Source organism: Drosophila virilis, chromosome 2, assembly GCF_030788295.1.
Source record: "Drosophila virilis strain 15010-1051.87 chromosome 2, Dvir_AGI_RSII-ME, whole genome shotgun sequence".
NCBI classification, from domain to species: domain Eukaryota; kingdom Metazoa; phylum Arthropoda; class Insecta; order Diptera; family Drosophilidae; genus Drosophila; species Drosophila virilis.
This window is the reverse complement of record NC_091544.1, coordinates 975222-993606: the sequence shown is the minus strand read 5'-3', so window position 1 is coordinate 993606 and position 18385 is coordinate 975222. Positions and strand designations below refer to the sequence as shown.

Here is an 18385-nt window from a genome sequence, read left to right as displayed (position 1 = left end):
CAGGACTAGGTACTATGACCTATGGCATTTGTTACATTTTCTAAAGCGTCATTAACACACGCGCTGACACACACGAACAAAAACAACAACTTAAAACTAAATCGAATTAAGTGGACTCACATTCAATTTGTGCATCAGTTCTATTTTTTGTTCGATTTGATTTGATTTGATATTTTGAAAAATTGAATTTTAATTTGCCACACAAGTTGCCGGCCTAAAAGGTTTCCACCATTTTCCGATAAGCCCGTGAAAGCAAGCTGAAAATTAACAATTGGTTCTATCTAAATGGATCTCCGTTTCTATGCCTCTGCGTATAAAAAAAAAAAAGAATGTGGAGTTTTTTTTTTTTTTCAACTCAAGTAGGCAGCATTTTAGATAGAAATTAGCTTAAGATAAGCTCTTGATTGGGTTTTAATCTAAATTGAATTAATCAAGAGGTGCAATAGTCTTAGGAACATAAATTCTATGCCATTTGAATGCCTTCAATAAAATACTTATTAAAATGGGGCTAATATTTTTACCTAAACGTAGAAGCTCCGTTAAGTTCTTAATCAAGTGGGTAGCACTTCAGTTAGATATTAAATGGATTTTACTCTTTATCTTGTCTTCGGTTATTAAGTAATGTTTTTTAAGGTTTTTTATAACATAGTATAGTAGTATTTAAATAGATTGCCCACACAGAGTTGATTTTCTAATTAATTCACACAAAAACTTAAAATTTATGACGTAAGACATGATAAACTTCTGCAGCAAAATTGGAAAATTAATGGAAAACGATAAAATGAAGTTAGCTGAATTTCTTCTCATCCTTTTCAAGCTAATTTTCAAAGCTCATTTTCAAAGAAACGTGTTTCCTTGTGAACATTGAAATATTTATTCAAAAATTTGCAAAATTGCAACTCGGCTTAAACTGGAAAATAAATGCTAATTTTTGAAGACGCATGTTTCTAACTCTACGAAAATTCCACATTTCAATTGTCATTTAAAAATATTGAAAATTAAATGAAAAACAGTTCACAAATGGAAGATAGGAGTAAAACTAATTTTAAATTCGCTGAAAAGTATTTTGGACGTGCAAGGCCGGGTAATGTTCGCAAGTTTAATATATATTAAATATCATTATTATAAAGTAAACTTCAATTGAAGTTAACAGTATTTAGAATGCTAAAGTTGATGTGCAGCTCGCCCACAACTGCAACATCGAACTTCGACAGTCGAATATCGAACATCGAACATGTTGAAGCGCGAGCGCACACTTTGCCGGCAAACGCACTTTGTTGCGCTCTCCCTCTCTCTTTCTATTGTTCTCTGCGCCGCTCTCTCTTGTTTTCACTCTCTTCCATGCTCACCCACTGCTTGAAGCCGTGTTGCAGGCGTGTCTTACACGGCTCTTGCAACCGTGACGTCATCACGAGCGGGTCAGCCAATCAGCGCGGCTCGTTCAGGCGCTTGCGCTGCGCGTCGGCGTACGAGACCCCAGCGCAAGCAGAAGAAGAAGAGGAACATTTAGCCAAATTAATTGCAGGATAATAACTTACGAGCTGACACCCGCCCGACTGTGACAGCCGCTGGCCAAGTCTCTAATTGGTTTTTTTTCCGTCTTGCCGTTCGGCGAGGTAGGGGCGGGAGCAGGGGCAGAGGCAGACGGAGGCGACACAAAACCCACCCACGGCCGCCTACAACAGGCAGCTGTAGAGGCTCCTCCTGGCTGCGGCGGACGACGCCATTGTCGCTATCTTCATGCCATCTGCATTTCATTTTATTTGTAATTGGATGTAATTCAATTTGAAAATAATTGTTGCTATAATTTCAGTGTAATTTTCTGTTGCCGTTTTGTTGTCGTCGTCATTTTTTTACAGGCAAACGTTCATATTGGTACGTGGCTACAGTGGAGCTTCGCTTGAACGTATGGCAGCAAAAATGAGGGGCATAATATATTTAAATAAAACTCAATTATTAAATACTAACAACAATTTAATTATAAAATAATTAACAATTTAATAATATAAATATAAATATAAATATTATTTTATAATCTCTCTTTCAGGTTCTTCATAGCGAGTTTGGACCGTAAGTATTTATTTTTCTTTTTGCCAATTGCGTTGCGCCTCGGCACTCGAAAATAAATTAATGAAACCAAATGAAATTGAATGCATTTCGAATGTCTGCCTAGAGACGAAGGAAGGAGCGGATGGAGCGGCCGGAGGGGAAAGAGTCAGAGATAGGTATACCTATAATTTGTGCGCCCTCCGTTATGTAGAATCGAGCCATACATTTACTTAAATTATAGTATCATATTATTATTGATAATTGCGCTTTTAGCTTTCAGCTCTTATTGCACTCGTTCTCGGTCTGGGCTATTCATATTCCAACGAGGCAAATGTCAGCTTTGAAGAGGCCCCAACTCAAGTTTATTGTCTAATTAATAAGCTCTGTCTCCGTCTCTCTCTCTCGTTGTTTGTCTGTCACAAATTAATTAACGCCACCTTCAACACACAGAGAGAGACGAGTACGTCTATTGTGGGCCCATTAGGCCTGATGACTGCGGGCTTTGAGTCTATGGCAAAAAGGCATTCAGAGCTGGCATTGTCTATGTTTGGGGCTCGCATTCATCCATCATTCAGCAGCGCACGAAACAATCATTCTCTATTCATAATTGAAAAAAGTAACGTTCCACTACCGTTTGACAGGCCGAAGTCTATGTGTCTATAACAGCTACACTGAGCGAAATACGCTCTAACTAAACTCTAGTTTAGTTCTTTGATTGCCAAGTATATCTCGTTTATGATTAATCTTAATTTAAGTCTGCTTGATTTCATTCTTGATTGCAAGCCAAACAAAAATGTTTGCAGCTTCGTTTTACGGTTCGAACAAATGATTCGCTTTAAGGGTTGATATGTAAGCCAGGCTTCGGTTTTGGTTTGATTCAGTTGTGTCTAGATGTACTCAATCTATTTCGATATTGTTTTTTTGTCCAAAAATACCAAAAATTTGCATTTAATTAGTTAAATTTATATGCGGCTTATGATGAATGAAATATGTTGAGTCCGGGTTTGATTCGGTTTATTTTAAGCCTGGTTTGCAGCAAAAGGTTAATATTAGAAAAATAAGATGGAAACAGACAAAATACTTGATAGAAGAATTTAAAAACTTGAAAGAAGCATTTTATTTCTTAGCTTCTGTTTAAGTGTAAATAATTTCGGGTTCGAAAAGAATTTTGTACTCTGATTAAGAAAATCATAGTCCTTTTTATATTGTTAAAATATTCTTGATTTTTTTCTGCGAGTGTAGAAAATATAACTTTGTCTGTGTCTGTGTCTGGGCTTACTAATTGCCACCACTTAATGGCGCAATTTGATTTTCAAATAGCGGTTCGGTTCGCTCGATGCCCGATGCCCGGCAAGATCATCAATGACAACTTTTGTCAGCAGCTTTTCAATTGAAGCAACGAGCACGGGAAGTCGAAATTGTGTGTGTGCTCCATATATATATATATCTCGGTTGTATATGAAGTGTGGCTTGGGGCAAGTGAAATCAGCTCAACAAACTGTGGCAAGTGGTGTGTATATAAGTGCGAGATGTGGTCAAAGAGTTTAACACGAATGAAGCTCCCTTCAATTGAGGGTAATTGTGGTGCGGTCACAGACAGACACAGACAGAAAGACCGGCCCGAGCCGGAGCCGGAGTACGTGTCGATAATAATATTTCAAACTAATTGCGTCTACAATTTGGATCGGCAACGGTAGCCACAAAAGTGACATGCAGCTGACAGCTGAGTTATGATGAGGGGGGCTGCGCGGATCTCGCTATATAGGGCTACTTAAATTAAATTTCGGGCTCGGTTTCGGGTTCGGTTTTCGGTTGCCGGCGGCCATTTTTGCGGGCCCCAAGTGCGTACAAATTTGACTGTGAAGCTTTCACTGCGGCAGGCAGCTCGATCCTCGATCAGCTCGATCACTGATCACTGATCAGCGACACTTCCTTAACAACAAGAAGAGAATTTGGCTGAGAGACCCAAAGCAGCAGCAGCAAAAGCCCAGTCAGAACGTTCTGGCCAGAGACGGGACATAATTACCACCTTTAAGAAGATGATGGTGGCTTTTCGCGGGCTTTGATCTCTGCCGCCGCAACGAGACTCAAAGCCAGAGTTCGCCGCGCCTCGCCTTCTACTCGACTGGGCTTCGTTGGCGACCTGGTCCCCGTCCCGGTCCCGGTCCCGGTACCGTTCCCTTTCCCGCTCTCAGCAGTAGTTGGCAGTTGGCTCAATCTATCTATCGATTTTTAACGCGAGGCTGACGTTAATGGAGCTTTGGCCCTCTCCATAGGTTCTGGACGCCGCGTAAGTAATGAGAATGCGATTTGCTTAAGTTGCAAGTTGCAACAACGTCGACGACGACGACGACGGCGACGCATCGCTTCAGCGGCAGACAACAATGCGGGCTATATAAATAAGTCACGTAAACAGCAACAATGGCCGCGACCCTTCTCCCGCTTGTTTGGTGTTGACGTTGTCTTATACACTTTCAAAGAGTATTTTCTTTTTATTGCCACTTATGTAACTCATTTAATATGAACTATTCTGCCTGTCGTTATATGTTTATTAAGGGGTCAGTAGATAAGTCAGTCTTGGCCCAAACAGATCATTTTTTGTCAGGTTATTGGGAACACTTTGTCGAAAGATGAGCTCCTATTTAAGGAATCTTTTTGCGTTTTGACAAATATTAAATAAATTCTGAAATTAAGAACCCTACTTTGACATATAACCAAAATCAATATAAAGAACTATTTTCATTGTCTTTGATATTGATGATAGAACTTTTTTTATAGCTTGCCGGACAGGTTCTACATTTTCCAGCACCGGGTCGATGATTTCTCATCCCTATCTCTTCATCCTCTCTACTTAACTGTATATATCTGGTATAAATTTCTTTACTTTAATAACTTATTGTTTTATTTTTTCCTATTGTATTTTCATAAATAATCTAGTATCGAGGCATTTGATAGAACCTTGAAACGAACTATCCAAAATTTGTCTTTACTTTGCAGTCGAGTAATATATTGCATATGTATAAAAGGGGGCTTTGAGGGTGTTTTAGTTTTCCCTCCCGAAGAGAAACCAATTTTTCTCGTTTTCTTCAACAACTTTTCGTGTTTTTTTTTTTTTTTTGGTGTGCGATGCCGCAATTAGGCGCATGCGTCATGGTGGGCACCTCTCCGTGTCCGTGTCCGTGCCCGCGTCCCTAGTTCGGCTCTTCGCTGGGTGTGCATGTATATAATTACGGCGTACTTTTGCTTTTCAGCTAAAAAGCTGCAATTAAACTTTCTCGCTCTTTTGTCTGTTGATTGCATTGCCATCAAATGCATCGTTTGCGCTCATTAATGAGCCCACTTGGGCGGTTTCAGAGGTTCGAGTGCCAGCAGGGGGAGTGGTTTAATCAGTCAACTATGTTGTGCAACAGTTGAAATATGGCTGAAAGCTTTGAAAAATAGATTTAGTGTGAGCCTAGGTTTAAATTTATCCATTTTACTAGATGAGTTGTCTTATTGGTTCGGTTATTCGGGCAGCTGAAAAGGAAGGTTCCTGGTTCGAATCTTAGCGTATAGTTTAGAGAGTGCTTTTTCAAAATAAGGTTGCGCGATACTAATTAAAGTTTGTATAATAATAATAATATATTCATGTACTCCTCAGTAGATAAGCTTACTTCATAATCCAGTCATTCAGGTAATTTAAAGAAGAGGTTACTGGTTCAAATCTTCTCTCTCTCTGTCTCTGTCTTTCTCTTTCTCTGTCTATACCTCTCTCGCTTTTATCTCTCTTCTCTCTCTCTGCCTCTCTCTCTTTCTCTTTCTCTTTCTCTTTCTCTTACCTCTCTATCTCTCTTTTTCTCTCTCTCTCTTCTCTCTCTCTCTCTCTCTTCTCTTTCCTCTCTATCTTCACTATCCTCTCTATCTCCTTTCTCTCTCTCTCTCCTCTTCTCTCCCTCCTCTCTCTCTCTCTCTCTCTCTCTCTCTCTCTCTCTCTCTCCTCTCTCTCTCTCTCTCTCTCCTCCCTTTCTCTCTCTCGTCTCTCTCTTCCCCTTCTCTCTCTATCGCATCTCTCTCTATCTCTGTCTGTCCCTCCCCCCCTCTCTCTCTCTCTTTCAGCTAAATATTGAATAACTTTATTCTTCAGTAGTCCCAAATTTCCGAGTTGGGTTACACTTGCAGGTTATATATAAACGACGGCTAATCTTCAGTCACGGCACGTTCATAAATCACTTGACTTTCTAATTTCAAATTTCACCGCACACACAGAGAGAGCAGAAAGGAGATTGTAATAAATGTTGTTTGAAATTTCAAGTTCATTAAGTTGTGCTAATAAAAATAAAGTCACTTGACTGCATTAAATCGGATTGGACACGCGCACTTGTACCACACACATCCACACACACACACACACACGCGCATACCTCAAGCAGGGCAATGTCAACCCCAGGCCCTGCGCCTGATCCGACTTCATTATGCGGCAAACATAAAAACTGACAGCTAAAACTTAGTTACGCATAACAAAAAACAACAACTACAACATGAAATGTACTCCAGGATAATGAATGCAGGTGCGAATGGGAAACGGAAATACGTCACGCTTTTTCTGCGGCTGCCTGATGGCAGGGTGGGCCGCGGGCCATGGGCATAAACTCCTCCTCGGCCTTGTCACCCCCTCCCCCTCCCCGTCTCTCTCTCAGATGACTACGAGGAATTTTCAATTCCAAGCGCTGCCCGTCTGGTTCCTATGCCTGTTCCTGTTCCTGTTGAGGTGTTGCCATATTGTCATAATGCCCATGTCCTGCCCATGTCCCTTCGCTGCCTTTTTATGATATACCCTGCCTCCCTGTCTGCCTGTCTGGTGGGGTGGCTGCTGTTTGGGCATTTAATGAACTTTTCCAAGTGAATGGCCACATTCGTTTCAATTTGTCAATCTCTCGCTTTGCCACCAGCAAGTGCCACGGGTGGGGCAGCTCTTTACACATGACTGTGCCACAGCGTTGGGCGTTGGGCAGGGACTGGGGCAGGGGCGAGGACGGGAGCGAGGGGTAGAGGCGTGTTTTAATTCCGCTAAATGCCGCAATACGAGTATAAAATATGCATGACAGCTCTTTTCACTTGCCAACACAAACACCCTCACACACACACCCACACACACATTTTAAAACATTTTTATCGCAACAATATAACGCATTACGCTTGAGATGCGTTTTTGTTGCTTTTTGTACCCTGTAAACGTATAAGTAATTAAACAGAATATGACTAAGTTATCAATAAATATGCATATATAAAAAGCAAGTCTAACTTAAGCTTAAAGTGTGAGAAAGTTTATTTACCTTCTCTAGCATAAAGAGCCCAGTTGATGCCCTAGGGCAAAACATACCCTGTAAACGTATAAATTAATAAACTGTATACGTTAAAGTGAGTTGTGCTATCTGCATAGATAAAAAACCAATTATACGAAGAAAAGATACCAAAGACCAGATTAATAGGTCGACTTGCTGATGGAGTATTACCAACAAGTGTGAATAATAGCATGATTATAATGAAGTCCAAAAATTAAGTAAGGGTATCTGCAAGTCGCGCAAGCCCGACCTTTGCTGTATTGTTTGGTTTTAAATGCACGCTATTTGGCATTATACTTAGCTGCAGCCATTTTGTTGGTCAGCTTTTGGTCTGTTGCAGCTCAAATCGTGGCATGATTGACGCCGGCTCGATCGATATCGATATCGCTGCCAGAATAGGAGAGGTATGGGGGAGTAGGGGGAAGGAGAAGAGGTGAGCGAAGCGATCCAATCAGGCGCTGCTGTAGGTCGCTTTGGGGCATTAAGTCGACGCCGCTGCGCCATAATTTAAGCGAATTATCTATGAAATAAAATCAACGTTCGGCGCCCGCCACGAGAAATCTGGAGAATCCAAATGGTAGGGGGGAATGACGCAGCAGTTGCGGAGAGTGGGCGGGGGGAGGCGGGCGGGGCAAGGCAGCGAGCACACGTTTCAGTTCAAACTATTTGTAATTAGAAATGAAATGGAATATTGGAATAGCGTTTGGTTTGGACACACCTCGAAGAAACTAGCCCAAGTCAAGCTAACTCCCTCTCGCTCTGTCTCTCTTCCCCTCTCTCTCCCACTCTTTCTCTCTCTCTTGCTCTTCGGCTGGCCGTTTATAATGTCTCAATATTTCTCAATTACGCGCAACGCATATAATTTGTTGTCGGCCAGCAGATCGCCAGCAGATCGGCAAATTGGCAAACCGGCAGCTGGTTCAAACCGGCAGCAGGCTCGGCTTTTGTACAATCGTACAAATAACTCCATCGTTGACTCCAATCAACTTTTGGGCCAAGGCAATCGGCAGAGGGGGGGCGGGGGGGACGAGGAGGAGGATCACCAACTGGGAGGTCTCCGTTGCAGTCGCCTCTGCCAGAGGCTCCGAATGCGATCACCAACCATGGCCGCGGATCGTGCGCCGAATGCTTCACATTATTAGATGCGGATTACCACTTTGGTGCAAAGATCAAATCACTTTACTCCAGCTCTGCTGTAGGTAGACAGAGAGAGAGAGGGAGAGTGCGAGAGGGTGGGGAGAGATCAGTTGAGGTGGCTCCAATCACGTTTTTTCGCGCGCCGTTTGCCTTTTACGATTTGTTTGATCTGCCCCAAATGAATTGCGCAGTTTCAATTTGAATTATGCCGCAACCGAGCAGGTGAGGGAGAGCGAGAGAAGTACAGGTAAGGTTGAGCAGGAGGAGGGTAGAGAGGCTGGCCACATGCTGTGTGAACAATTGCAATTGAAATGTCATTTGTCAAAATAAAATTGAGCAGCCTTTCAAGCTGCCGCTGCACCCACACACACACACACACGTGCACACACCTTTATACTGTGCGTGTTCAACACGTGTGCTAATCTCATCAAAACAACCGACAGATCGACCGACTAAACGCAACAAATCAACCTTCAATCAAGACAACCGTAGGAGCCGCCTCCTCACCTTCCTCCTCCTCCTTCTGCTCCTGCTGCTGATCCTGTTGCGCGGCATCATCAAACTGGCATAAATCTTTAATGGAATTCATTCATTATGGACAGCAGGCGGTGGTCGCTCGATTTGACCACAAAGCAACAACTAAAAAAAAAAACCCCGCTGGAATTGGCAATGCCAACAATGGGCCCAGAGGGCGGCCTCTTCTCTTGGCCATTGTAAATTCCGCTTTGTGCGGACCCGGGCCTGGGTTCCTCGGCTGCAATTAGGGTCTGCGGCATGCGGAGAGGCTGCCGATTTTTGGGTTCGCTCACAAAGCGAAGGCGCTAAAGGATAACACCCTCTTAACGCCTACCTCGGGCACATTGTTTGCGTTGCGGCACGCACAAAGTAAAAATTACGCAAGCAAGAGATTCGGAAAGAGTATTCATTGATGCAATGAAAACAAATATTGGCTTAAAATCGAGCGAAAAAAAAGGCAAAAATCCTTTGTTATCCTTTGTTTCACAATTATTTGTAGACGATAGATGCGATCCAAGCAAGACTAAGGCTAATGCAACATCAACTGACAAATCAGCCTGTCCGTCTCTTTCAGATTTTAAAGATACACTCATCGAATTCAACTCGAGCTTTTCATAATTATTAATTATTAAGAATTACCTTATATTATAATAATGTAATTTTATATCGATGTAACCAGTTCCATGTGTCCAAGCCTATCATTTTTTTCTGATAGCCTCGCTTTTATTTTAATAATATAGCTAAAAAAAATCAAACCAAAAATTATGGGTCCTACATATACAATACTTGGTATCTAGGTGCTCGTATAGCATATACAGATTAATATTATCTTATTTTTTATATACTTCCCACAATTCTCGGACGATAATCGATTTTTTATTCTTGTGCTCAATAAGGAAATATTCTGCTCATTTGTTAGATATCGGCAAGGGCTATTTAATTCCATGGCAATACTTGCATGTTTCTTTATTAATATTTGAATTGACAACTCACTTTTATGTTCTACTAACTATCAATATGCGCTGCATGCCCATTAGTCCTTAGTTAGTGCTCGGCATCTTTCAGATACATTCTCCGCATCATCATCAAATGCCGCAGACCGCGCGACTATAATTAAGCCGTTGTCTTGTCCCAGGCTCAGACTCCGCTTCTCTCTCTCTCTCTCTCTTACTCTCCCTCTCTCTCTCTCTCACCCTCTTGGCTGTGATTTTGAGGCGTGAAATAAATTGATAATTTTGGCTTTATTGGATTCACCAAGCGCGCATTCTTCCACACAACGCACTCGGCGCAGCTGCAGCTCTGTGCCTCACGCCTCGCTGCGCTGCTGTAGGTCCCCAGACCCAGAGCCAGAGCCAGAACCTGGACCAGAACCTGGTCGAGACCCAGCCCTCGCCGTCTGGCGTCTGAGCAATTAATCTGGGCGCGAGCGTGCGGCTGGGCGGGCGCTGGGCGCTCCAACAATGCAGTCAAGGATTAAATCTGGTTTTGTTCCTGATTTTACGTTAGCTTCAAATTCAAATTATGAATTCGTGTGGCCCGCTTTTTAGTTTGCGATCATGAACTCTGACGAAAATTACAGCGCTTGCGGCTGCAGTCTGCCCGCAAAACGGTAGCCAAAAGAAATCCCCCCTCCTCCACCTCCGCAGACAGCAGTTTAGCGCTTTTGTTGTTGTTTTATTATAGCTCTCAAATATTGTTTATGGTTGGGCTAAGCGGATCTATAGACACCGAGGCGAGAGCATCTACATAAATTGGCTTTGAGCTGCCGCGCGGCCTGAGAGACTCTTAAAAATCAATAAATTTCCACTCAAATATTTCCCTCAGTCTCTCGGACATTCCAAAATGTCGTAAACAACTTTGTCATAATTTTGGTAATTAAAATTGGCCGCCCGCAAGCCAGATTCTCATATATGTATAGCCAGATCGGTCAGATCTCTCGCTGATTTATCGCGCCGCTTTTGAGGTGTGACTTTGTTGTTCAGTTTTTATGGGCTGCTTACTTCTGTGTGACCCCCATACTCCCCACCCCCTCCCCCTCTTTTCAAGCCTGCCCGACCTGGGTACATTATAAGAACTTAATGACGGCTTTAACAGTTAATTGAATTACGAGTATACGAGTTCTTGAAAGCCCTCTGATGAGTAAGATCATCTCAGCCTGTTGCCTTCCTTCATTTTTATTATCATGTAAAAACTATATATGTATGTACAGTAAATACTCTAAAGACCGAGCTGAAGGGATATTTTTGTAGGCAAAAAAGGTATATTTTTATGTAAAAATTTAATTAAGTACTTCCATAATTTATCCACGTTTGTGAAAGGAAATTTGATAGCCGCTCTCCAGTTCCTATAATTCGGGCGTCATGCTCATCCTCAGTCAATCAATCAATCAATCAGTCCGTCAATGAGCTATAGATATATATAGACATTATAAGAACTAAGAACTAAGAACTAAGATCAACTCAGCCGTTGCCTTCTTAATTTTTATTACCAAGTAAATACCTTATATGTATGTATTATATGCACAGTAAAAACTCTAAAGGGTGGACAGTCGGTCTATTTTCGGAGGAAAAAAACTAGATATTTATATAATTATAATAGTAGTTTCCCAAAATTTATCCATGTTTGTGAAGCCTTGAAAGTTGCTACAATTCGGGCGTCGCGTTAATCGTCAGTCAATCAATCAATCAATCAGTACGTCAATCAGCTATAGACATATATGGCTACTAAATTTAGTTGCGCGGTATTTCGCACATAGGCTTTAACCAGCTTCCCGAAAATATTGTTTAGCATCTAACGGCGAACAGTTTTTGTTTAAAGCGAATAAGTGCGAATGAGTTAAGCATCGTCTTCAATTAGCGGATCCTTCAACTGGTACCAGTTAATTTAATTGCCGCCAATCCGAAATGCGGCACAACACTAATTAATGCCAAACAACGACACGATCGGTCCAACTCCAACAGACTTTGGCCTAAAAATCGCTAAACGTTCGGTGCAAACCGCAGGCCAAGAGTGAGAGAAAAGGAGATTAACTCGACAGTTGGCCAGGCGCATTGTAGAAAACGTTTAGAAACGGTTGCCGGCTGACGACTGTAAACAAAAACAGAAACAAAAACAATTTAAAAACCATTTGGCAAAACAATTTTCTAATGACGTTCATATGTTGTGCATTTTCGTTGCGGTTTTCAGGCGGTAAATTACACAAAAAAAAAAGATAGTAAGAAAAAATAAAATACCATCAGGCAACGGCAATTAGATGACCCGAAAATCCTTTATCAAAACAATAGAGACACAAAGGCAGCCCCCTCCCCCCTCACTCTCTCCCGCCCTCCCGCTAATAGATACGTTTTAGAGGGCCAGGCCGCGTGCTCGACGGCCATCAAATATATTTTCGAGTCTTGACTTGAGGCTTTTGTTGCTGCCATCAAACAAACAATAAAAAATTTATTAAAGAAAGGCAAGACGAAAATTAGTGAAAAAGATAGACGGACAGACAATGGGCCAAGGAAAGTGGCCATGTCATATGGCCAATGGGAAGACATATATAACATACATACATACATACATATAGGGAATAGGAACACCCAGAAGCAAGAACTGAGCCCACAAATTGAAATATCGCACGGCCCAGGCCCAGGCCCAGAGCGAGGCCGAGGCGAGATGCGGGGTAATGTATCAATTTAGTTCAGCCTCAAATTTGGGCTCGTGTTTTTTTTCGTACCCTCAACCCATTGAACATGTTTATAAAGGGGTATAATGATTTGATTAAAATGTATGTAACAGGCGGCAGAAGGCGTCTGCGATCTAGGGATGCCGAGCTAAAGACAATCTAGACTCTTATTCCTCATAATTTCGACAAATATCGATTTTGAGAGCATATCTCGAGAATCATAAGAGCTATATGCATGCAACGTGACATATAGATGCGGGTATAGAACGACGATAGACGATTTATTAATATATCACATTCTGTATATCATTCGAAAATATAAATAAAAACGTATTACTTATGTCCCCCAAAATTGTAAAAAATTTAAAACTTAAACTAGAGCCTTGAGCTTTGGTATGTGCACATTTTAGCTCGCCATATATAAGCCCTGATAATTTCAGAGAGATCGGACTATAAGAACCGGGGTTAGGCAAGGTTGCATTTCTCAAAAATGATATGCGGTCAAGGAAAGGGAAAACAAAGCGTGTGACTATGTAAGTGTATCTGTGAGTTTATACAACAACAGCTTATTACGCGGTTTTTCAAAGTATCTGCCAGTCGATCATTCCCTTCTACATCACTCCTATTTATTTTTTTTTGGGTCTGTTGGAGTATTGATAGGGCCTTCAGCTATAAATATAGCTAGAGCTGCAGAAGCGCACCACACGCTAACAACGATTATAAACAAATTTCCGCTTTTGACGCGCGCCGCGCGACTTGGGCGACGCCGAGGGATGGAGGGCTGGAGAGCTGGAGGGGAACGCGGTGCAACCATTGTGGTCTAAGTAATTCCAAAATGGACTGCTCAGAAACGTATTTGTGCAATTAACGCCCAGCAACAAAACAAATACAACAACAACAACAACAACAAGCACAATCAACTTAAATAATGGGCATTTTGTGCGCGTGTACAAATTTATTAATTATACGCCATGTTGTGCCGCAAGCCAACGCCCAAAAAAAGGGCCCACCAGCGAGGGGCAGAGGGAGATGGAGATGGGAGAGAGAGGGCGAGGGTGGATTTAGCCCAACTTTAATAACGAATTGTTTTATGTAAATGCTAATTGCAATTGTTGCGGCCAGAGTCAAGCAGAGAGAAAATGCCTTGACTTTAATTCGATTTTAATGCCATCAAATTATGCCGATTTAATCAGACTATATACATTACATCAGATCATTAGGCGTAATTACTAGCAAAATGTGATATGTGAAAAATGTGAAATGTGAAATTTGTGTGTGTGGTAGCATATGTGAAAGTATTCGCATGTAATATAAACTTACATCCAACTCCGCGGAGAGGGCACGTGCCGCGCCCAGCGGAAACTCAAGACGCGGCATGTGGCAGCCACAAATTGCGGCGTCTTTTTAATTGCAAATCAAACAAATTGAAAGAATTTCAATAACATAAATTGAGCCAATTCATTGGCAACAAATCCACATTCAAAAACTTGCCAAGAAAAATAACAACCTCTTTTTATTTCGGCCCACTTTAAAGCCGAGCTAAGGCCGCGAGCATGAAAGTGGAAACCAACCACCAGGCAGAAATTGTTGTTGTTGTTATTGCCTCGCCCTGGTCGGCTCCGGGGCTTGGGGCTGGTCGAGTTTTTCCATTAGTGTCCGGTGAGGCGCGTGATGCGCGTTAACCCACCCTCTGTGTGACGACGGGCAACGCCTCCGCGCCATTATGTCCAACATTCTGTTGACAAAAACCTGACTTGCATATAAATAAGCCACGAAACAAACGAAAATAACCGACTTTCGCTTTAGATAAACCCCGCATTGCCCCTGCCGGAATAAGCCGCTGTCTATCTGGTAAACAACCACAATGGGAGATAAACTTTAACTGATTTTACAGTGTGCGAAATTGTAAATATTTATGTTGTCACCCATTTTGCACAGTGGTTGCGATTGGGCTATAAATGAATATACTTGGGATTAAAATGATAAAAACTGGAGTTCTTGAAACTAAATGAAAGTCGTAAGGTAAAGAGAAACCATCGCTTCCAATTGCAATATGCACTAAGGCATAATTAATAAAAGGAAGCTTAAACTAATAACCTAATTCCTCATTCTGCGATTCCATCGGCCAGCGCCAGAAAATTTTCCTTCTGAACGACAATTAATACGTTCTCGAAGGAAGGGCTCCAATTAATGTTTAAATATTAAGAACTGTGAAATTCGATTTAAAATTTGTATATAAAGTTAAAGTCAAAGCCTTCGTTGTTATATTTTATGGCAATAATACTTTTATGTTTTACATAACATTGATACGAAATTCGATAAGTCATCGCAAAAAACACGAATTATTCGACATTTTTTGGAAACTGTGTTTCTTATGGGAAAACTTACACATTAGACAAAATTGTGTCATTCGCAAATAAATGTAAGAAATGTGGAAGTAGGCTATAAATTCTCAATCTCATAGGCTGTTTTATTAACTTCAGTTCGAATGCCTGGGATTTAATTATTGAAGAATTTGAGCACAGTTTCTCGTATTTGTTCCACTGTCGCAACCACCTCGTCCTCTTATCAATGTTGACGCCATATTTGTTTGTGGCTGTTATTGTTGTCATTGTCGCTCTTGTTCTTGTTGTTGTTGTTGTTATCCTTACGCATCGGAGAACTTAATGCGGATAAATGGTCTGACAATTACGTTTATGTCAACAATAAAAATTAAATTAAATCGTTTTTAAGAATGCCGCACCGAAGCGGGGCTTGCATTTCCACCCCGACAGATGTTGCAAATAGATCCGCGGTGAAACCCTCCGATTGCGGAGGGGGGACAGCCAGAAGGGGAAAATGGCCAGATATTACATGTTGGAAAAAATATCGGAGAGAATATGTTGGCGGAGTGTCAAACGGGATGTCAAGCAAGTGTCAGGCGTTGGCGGCCCGCGGAACCGACTTCAAAGTGCGCCCAGATTGGAGAACTGGGAGGCAACTGAACGTGTCTGCGTGTGTGTGTGTGTGCGTGTGTGTGTGTGTGGCACAACATGCGTGACAATTTAATGAGCAGTCGCCGGGTTGGGGCCGCAATGCCAATGTTTTAATCAAAATTACGCGTAATGGATTTTGATTTTATTAAATGCGACTTAAATGAGTTGGGACCCAGTCGCCATATATCCACATATATATATAGATATATATATATATATATATGTAGATATATTTGTACACATCGGTACGAAGGCAGACTAATTAAGCAGACGGCACTTTGCTCGCGGCTACGCAACATCTACAACAGCGCCGGGCGCGTTTATGCAGTCGACCACGGGGAAAGGGGGTAGGGGTATTACCCGGGTGCGGGGGTGCCTTGACGATTTGCTTGAGATCCGCTCGGCGCTAATTGCGTTTATATCCTTCAGTTAATGGCACTTAATTAACAACTGTGCCGCAGCATTGAGGCGTGCATAAAACGCTTTTCGCAGACTCGAAAACCTGACTAGATGAGAATTTATTTATGAAGCATTTTTAATCTATTTATTTCCATACCCTGCACTAAGACCAACTCGCGCAGCAGGTAATTTGACAAATTTGCCAGCGACAAGTCTGACAAAATAAATTGTCATCAGCAGGCCTCAATACACTGAGAGAAAAGTTTTGGGCAACTTTTTGCTGGCATTCAATACACTTATTTGCAATTATTTGCAATTTTGAAAGCAGAACAGTAAAATATTATTTAATAATAAAACAATAAAAGCAGAGCATCTCATTATTATTAGATTTATATAGTGTAATAATTATTTTTAAAAAAGTAATTCAATTTTAGCCTGTATTTTCCCCAATTTTCAGCTGGATATTGTCTGTATTTTGGCATATATATTGCCTTCCATTGAATATATTAATTATTTATTTTTAAATTTGGGCAATATATTTCCATGTCTTATAAAAAAATAGTCTCCCAATATGGGTCCATATATTTGCCTATAATAGAGAAAAAATGTTTTAAGTTTTTTCTGCCAGTGTAGATGTCTGGTTTCAGTGAAACAGACATTTGGTCGAAGTTTGGACCCAGTTTTTTGTGCGCTCGTATTATTGTCACATTATTTCTGCATTTGATGACTTATAAATAAATCTTAAATAATAATAATATTGTTAAGCTGTTTTTAAGTGTCAATATAAATGGCTACGATCCAGCTATTAAACTTGCATATTATGCATATAATTATAGGAAATAAGATTTTATTTATGTTAATAGAGCAGATTCGTATGAAAAGTGGGCGTTTCCGACTAAAGTGAAATTGATGCCAGTTGAATACAGCAAAACAAAAGACGCGCCAACACTCGCACACAAAGCTGACAGTCCAATTAGCAGAAATAACAAAACACACACCATTTCTGTGCCGGATGTGCTGAAAAAAAGGCCAAATAAATATACATATATATATGTATATAATGCGTATCTGAATTTTTTAAGTGCCGCCAACGCCAAACGATCTCCAGGCCCGATTCCCAGGCCCCCAGCCAAGCATAAAGCCTGGTCGCCCGGCTGGGTCTTGTCATTTGGCATGGATCGCTGCCAATTCGGCGGAATTATACGAAACGTTAAGTTTTATTAAGCAGACATCAATTGCTTTGCTGCAAAAGAACTCAAATAAATAATACAGTCAAACACGACACAAAACGGGGTACAGTTGGCGCCAACTCCGAGTCCGAGATCGTGCGATGAGCTTTAACTTCTAGTTACCTAAAATGCGTCTGTTCTTGGATCAATATTAATGTTAATAGTCTGTCTGACTGTCGATTTGCTGTCGATTTTCATCTGTTTTCATCTGTTGCCATGACTAAATTATGACAATTGCTGGCTTTGATTGTTTAGCTTAATTAGGGCCATCTCGCTAATGAAACTCATGCTCAGACCGGATTGCTAACTAATTGATTTGTGCTTATAATGAATGTTGCCAGGCAGCCCGCTGCTCTATCCCATTCCAAATTAACGGGCACTGGCGATCACATATTAATTATTTTTAGAAATTACTTTATAGCCACCTCAATGACAACTAAAAGTCGGATCTACTAGCTTAAGTAATATTATTCTATTAAATAAATAGAAATCGATTTTATTCAATAAATATTTCGTGATTTCCAAGCCTTGATAAAGTTTTTTTAACTAAGCCTATATTCCTCTAAAATAATAATGCATTTATTATGCATAGAGAGAAAATATTATTTTTTCCCAAAAAATTACTCTGTTTTCTCAACGGCTTCTATCAGAATGTAGAAAATTCATGCTCATAATTGATTTTGGGTCTTAAAAGACATATATCCAGATGTAGTCTCTATTTTCCAATCATAAAAGTGTGCATATGTAAAGATCCTCAGTTACTTGCAATTAAATACGATAAGCCTTCAGTTCCTTCAAAAACTGAGCTTAATGGCTTTTTGTTCATGGTTTTCATTGGCAAACTAAAGACAAGAAATAAGAAAAACAAAAGCCTCAGGTATTTGGATTTATGTGGAAAAATTAAAAAAAAAAAAAAGAGTTCCAAATATCGATTCCGGGTTTTTACCCTAACAAAATTCAATATTGCATTCAAAGCAGTAGATTTATGTAGAAAATAACTATTTGGTTGTCAATTTCTTGAAAATAAATATAAAATATATTCTAGAAAAAAATAGGAAATATTTAAATTTATTTAATATAAATATATATATA

The 18385-nt window shown here is 40.7% G+C and overlaps 1 protein-coding gene across 1 annotated transcript in view; it reads left to right on the top strand.

Moving 5' to 3' along the window:
* C15 (homeobox protein C15) overlaps nucleotides 1-18385 on the top strand; it is a 126998-nt gene that overhangs the window by 63564 nt on the left and 45049 nt on the right. Inside the window, exon 3 of the mRNA XM_070207101.1 lies at nucleotides 2048-2070. The gene's annotated coding sequence lies outside the window, so the exon portion shown is untranslated. The remainder of the gene's footprint in view (nucleotides 1-2047; nucleotides 2071-18385) is intronic.